Source organism: Pezoporus occidentalis, unplaced genomic scaffold, assembly GCF_034315485.1.
Source record: "Pezoporus occidentalis ecotype Australia unplaced genomic scaffold, CSIRO_AGI_Poc_V1 ctg3, whole genome shotgun sequence".
In the NCBI taxonomy this organism is placed as follows: Eukaryota; Metazoa; Chordata; class Aves; order Psittaciformes; family Psittacidae; genus Pezoporus; species Pezoporus occidentalis.
In genome coordinates this window covers 21,240,705-21,246,468 of record NW_026914940.1, presented here as the reverse complement: position 1 = coordinate 21,246,468, position 5,764 = coordinate 21,240,705, and the positions used below count along the sequence as shown (strand labels likewise).

General features: G+C 39.8%; 1 long non-coding RNA gene across 1 annotated transcript; it reads right to left on the bottom strand.

Annotated features, from left to right (window-relative positions):
• Positions 1-2,476: 2,476 nt before the first annotated feature.
• LOC134168048 (uncharacterized) lies at positions 2,477-4,314 on the bottom strand. The gene is made up of 3 exons (XR_009966389.1): positions 3,555-4,314; positions 2,680-2,847; positions 2,477-2,556 (listed from the first exon to the last, which is right to left on the bottom strand). It is a non-coding gene; the product is annotated as an uncharacterized LOC134168048 (long non-coding RNA).
• Positions 4,315-5,764: the final 1,450 nt, after the last annotated feature.

Sequence of the window (5,764 nt, the reverse complement as noted above, 5' to 3'; positions counted from 1 at the left end):
GCTTTGCAGTGGCTCGGCTGGGGGCAGCTCACATCTCTCTGAGCCTCGTTTGCCAGGTTAAAGCAAACCAGGAATTCTAGACATGAAAAGTTTTTAATGAAAAATCAGACTGTGATGTAGCCACATGGTTCTGTCCTTTCCAGGGGGCACAACAGGCTCAGTTCCCTAAAACCATCCAGTAAGTCCAAATGAGCTGGGATTGCATCATGGGAGTGAGGGCTTAGGTGGGGACCTTGCTGCCTTTGCCCAAGTCTAGCCCTACTAGCATTTGTTTTTAACTTCACAGGGTTTTTCAACTGGGAAGTGAGGATACGGGCAGATGAACAAGTTAGTGCAGGGAAAACAGGGGGTGTGAAAGTTCAGCATCTCAGCTACTGCCAAGAAACTGCTCTTATGTATTCTTTAACCCCCTTATAAACACAAATTCACTTCCCTTCTCCCACAAGGGATGAGATATCTGACTTTTGCTCCAAGGTATTGCAGGGAAAGAGAGTGCACATGGGCACGTGTCACTAAAGAGCATGAGAGCTTCCCTGCTCGAAAGCCTTTGCCCCACAGTCACTTGCAGGCAGCAACCTGGCTTGACTGAAATTCTTCAGGTTTCAGCAACAGGAAATTGCAGATGAGAGAATGCGCTGTAAAGCTCACTTCCACAGTTTCAGTTGCAAGCTGTGAAAAGTAGCAGCTCCCCAAGCTCTCAGCTTTAACACTGCTATACATACTGTTTTTTCTAATAGCACTGAGATCAACGGAGGATCAGGGCCTTGTTGTAGCAGACAACTTTCCAATGACACTCAAGAAATCCCATTCCAACTGTGGCATGGTTTGCTCTTTAAGCATCCTAGCAAACCCTCAAGCACACTACAGTGTTCCAGCCACAAGAAAGAGGGTTAGGAAGGTGGCTTTATTTTAAGACATAATTTTGAGGTTTTTTTTTTCTGCAGCAGAGGTGCCCTGAAATGCTGCTCACAGCAATGATATCTGCTATTCAGGGGCCATGAGAGGACAAATTTCAGCCAGTACATTATTGCTTCTCTTCGGGGAGTCCCAGGGACTATTCTCAAACAGGTTTGCTTTGCAGTGCTGTGGGCTTTGTAAACTACCATTTAGGCATTTAGAGAACTTAACACCACTCTGGTTTTAATTCAGACAGTGTGTGGTAGTACAAAGATAGGTCAAGATGGTTGAATGAACTCCCTGCAGCAATAGAGCCTGAAAAGTGTTCCCCCTCAAAGCAGCCAGGAGAGGGGTGGGCACATGGCTGGCAGGACCAAGGTTGGCTGATTTCTGCCCCATGGTGAAGCAGGGAACCTTCCTGCTCTCTGCGGACAATAGGCCCTGTCCTGGGTTTCAATATGGGGCTCTCTATCTTGATCCAGTTTGGATGGGTCAAGACATGTTGAGACATGCCCTTTCAATATGCTGCATTTTATTAAAAACAAAGTAGCTGGTGGCCAGATTGTAAAACTAGGTGGGCCTCATTTGTCTGTCCCTACTGTAAGCCAATGAAACCTTCAACATATCCAAACTCCCACCTTTTTACCCATTTGAATGAAAAAACATCACTAATAAAAGAAAATGACTCACCTAATGCTAAACCTGAGCTCTGTAGATCAGCTTTGATCAAATTCACTGACATTTAGATAACTGCATTATTATAACTAAAACATCTTTTAAAGGTTTTTTTTTCCAGACGCTCATTCTTTAAACTTTGCTTTGATCACTGTGCATATCCTTTTCAGCAGAAATTTGTCCACAGAGGGTGAATTTTTTTCATTTGTTTTTCATATGGATTCTCTTTCCTTTGTTCATATTTTAAATCAGTGAAGCTACCCTTCAAGCTAACCCTTGTAATAAAAATGCAGCTACTGTGTGGCTTTTAACAACTCATTTAACCCATCTGCGTCTCAGCATTCTTGTTAGCAACCCAAGGAAACTAACACTTATTTATGTAATGAGGCTGATCATGAGGCTTAATTAGATATTTTTTTGGTTGGCTAAAGTAAACATTTCAGAAGGGCAGAGCAAGGAAGTGGTAGGCTCTGTTACAATGGTCAAACACCACCAATTTGTAATGTTGCAACAGTAGTGTTACAAAATGCTATGTATAAGAATATTTCTTTCAGAAAGTACTTTTGAATTAGTTCAAGTGCTCCAGTTTCCAAATAAGAGTCACAATCCAAGATAATTAAAATAAATGGAAGCAGGAATGTGTCAGGGCAATTCCAAATGAAAAGATTGAAGTCACTGGAGTTAGGAGGGCAAAAATTAGCCAGTATATAAATATGTGTCTGCATATGAAACTCAGCTTTAAATGATGAGGAGGGTAAAGTTTGACTTTTCTTTTTCTGTGGAAAAAAAAATCACACTTCATTGATGCAATAAAATTTAGTTAAGCATTAGAAAAAACACGTTTGTAACCAATTTTTCCCTTTCAAACAGGCAGGAAGGCTATTTAAGTTTTAATTTGCTAATTATCATTTATTGTAGTTTGACCATGCAGCTAGGGAAGGTAGACTCTGCTCATCCATTCCTGAAATGGGCGGCTGTCAGGCTCTAGAGTCAAGACAGTACTTATTAGTGGTTTTTTACAGCATGGGCAGAGTTCTTGTTATAGCTTGTAACAGAGGTGGATTAACAGCAAATAATCTTCAAGTCTAAAGCTGCAGCACCTCTTACCATATTCTAGAAATAAGTGAGTGTGTTCAAATAACCTTTGCTGGCGAGATTCTTCCCGTCTCATACCAAAGTGCAGTCTTTAAGACTCGTATGACTGCCTGCGCCGCCATTTTGCGAACACGTATGCATGTCGTCTGACAGCTCGAGCCCTTAAACTCTGTACTGCTTCTGTCACAAATAAAACCATTTATGAGCACACACATTTGCAAAGATCAGGCTCCGTGATCATCAGCTCCACGCCAAGTTTCTTGCGAATGGCTTGTTTTCCCAAAACACTTTAGGCTGAGGATCCCTATTATAAATCCCTAAGGATTTAGGATCCCTAATATAAATCTGCTTTAAACAGAAGATATTAATTTTTTAACGCAGACATTCTCTAATATTTTCATGATGTGGCTCATACCTTAATCGATAGCAGTTGCGATGCAGATCTAGCTGCGCAGCCCACAGTTGCACAACATATTTGCGGTAATAAGAACCCTCGCTGACATGGAAAATTAATATTAAGAAAATTAATGTAAGGAAAATCTGTAATGGGTTTTTGTCTGTGTCTAATGCAACTTAGCAGTTAGCAGAAGGAAGGAATTTAGTACCAGGTGAGTAGCCAACGCCTCAGAAAGCACGTTTCTTTGACCGCATTTTAAGACCTGCTGTTTTGACTTAGCGCATCAGAAAGAATATCTGCTTTGTAAACAACAGCATGAAACATCTCACTCAGGATTCTGCCTGGCAATCTCAGCTGTCAGAACCTTGCCCACAAAAAAACGACCCCTTGGAGCAAGCGCTTTTCATGTTGGTGCCTTTTCTGCCTGGGGAAGTGTTTTGAAAGCTCAGAAACTTCAGCAGGGCAGGAGAGCAGATACCTACCTACCTACCAGTGGCAGTGTGAAAAGAACTGTTATCTTTTCACTGCGGCATCTGTCAAGTCCTCTGGCAAAAGAGAAGTAGCAGTTATCCCAGTAAGAAAGGCTGCTCTGCTTATTAATTGCAGTTTCTAGGAGCGTAGTGTCATAGCAACACAGCAGCATGCAGACACTGTTCAGTACAACAGGGGAAGAAATCCTGGATGGGGACTGACCTTCTCTGCCTCCCACCCCAGCCTCTTGTACCTACTGCCCTCACAGCACACAACTGCCACTCCATCGGACAATGCTGATATTGGGATTGGCTTTTGTTCAAGGTGATCTGTAAAAGGCAGAGTGGATTAGATGTTAGAGTTTTTTGTCTGCTGCCTGGTTTTCTCTTGAATTGTGTATGAAGGAAGTCTTGCATGTTTTTCCCCTTTTTGCTGCTAGGAAAGTAGGTACTAAGCCGCTTTATTTCCTGGCAGCTGTGGATGTTAGAGATGATGGAAGCACAAGGTATTTCACATGCAGGAATCAAGCGGGCAAAGAATTCTTGGAAGAAAAGCCTTAATATTTTTTTTCCATTTTAGACAGCTTGAAACTGTTTAGCTTTGTTTAGCTCCTACCTAAATTCCTTGAAAACAATACTTAGCGAGAGGGAGGGATTTGTTGGTAAACTCTGTGTATTGCCTGCTATTTTTCAAGAACTGAGCACACTCCTAACAGCCTTCTGAGACCTCCCGAGAGACAACACTTGCAAGAGGAAAGGTTGTATCTGACGAATAAGAAACTTGTCTGTGTGTTCAAATGAAAAGAGCAGAAGATCCAGATCCCTTATCTCCTTTCTTGCATGCCAGATCACATTTAGCATCAGGCCCAGTCTTGCAGTTGCTGCTTTCAAGCAGGTCTCATTGAAACCAGCCATGGTTGCTGATCTGCTCTGGGTGCAGAATCAGGCCCTGCCTTCCCTTCATCCTTTCATTCCCATAGCCAAAGGAAGTGGAAAATGAAATTAAATCATTATCTGCACTTATTAAAAATGAAACAGATGCTAGAAGTCCTCTGACAGTGAAAAATAATAATTATTTTCTAAAACTTTTTTTTTTCTTTGAGAAAAACCTCTGCTGCTCATCCTTTCGTTACTGAGAGCGCATGTAGGCACAGAGGAAAAGACTTGTTTTATCATGGAACTGACTCTCCTGGAAATCCTGAAGGACACATTAAGAAATGTTGTGAAGATCTTTCAGGATTTGGATAGCCAGTTTTACCCAGATCAGAAATAATTTATTCGCCATAGCTAATTCAGAGTTATGAATTACTAATTAATTCATCATAACTAATCTTTAACACTAGCAATGTGTTAATACAGCATCATCACAAATATTGGTGGTAGCTTGATTATGTTGTTCAGAAAGAATATATTTATAAAACATAAACATTGGTGTCCATTATGTCCTGTCCGTGCCCATCTGATTTATTTTCATACCCAAACATTTATGATAATTTAGCAGCATGCAGATAATTAATTCATATACAAAGAGAAACAGAGTAATGCAAAACACTGTAATTTCCCCCCCCCCCCAACTGATACCATTAAAATCAGTTTTTAGTAGTTCTCCGTGGGTTTTTTATATAGAGTAAATAACACAGATTTTTTGATACATATATATTACCCCCCAAATATATGATGTTTTGTGATTAACATGGTTGCATTTGTCATCAGAAATAGCAAAACATGGACTTGATCCAACTTATTTGCAGTTTTCTGTAACATAAATGCAGTAAAGGAATATATAAATATTATACTCACCATACTACAGAAGAAAGTTTTCTCTCTAGATTTTAAATTCTATACTTATTTCCACTAGAAACCCCTATTTTATCTTGCTTTACCATATTCCTTTCTCATCAGAAAATTACTCTTTATATTCTCATAAAACATTTGGCAGACCCATAAAGATAAAAACATGCACAAAGAACAGATGACAAAAGTTTATATCAAACAATACATATCAAAGAGAAGAAACTCCCCTTTTGCTACCTCTACCTGTATATTTTAACATTAATCAAATCATTACTCTGTCGTTGCTAGCAGCCACGAATGGCTCGCATTCATTAATTTCTTCTCATTCAAAATGATTTTTATTAAATCCTTAACCATCATTATATCAAAATAATCTGCTAATAAACATTTTAAAAAGTTGATAAAGTAGAACTTTAAGTTTTTGTTAGGTGAACTC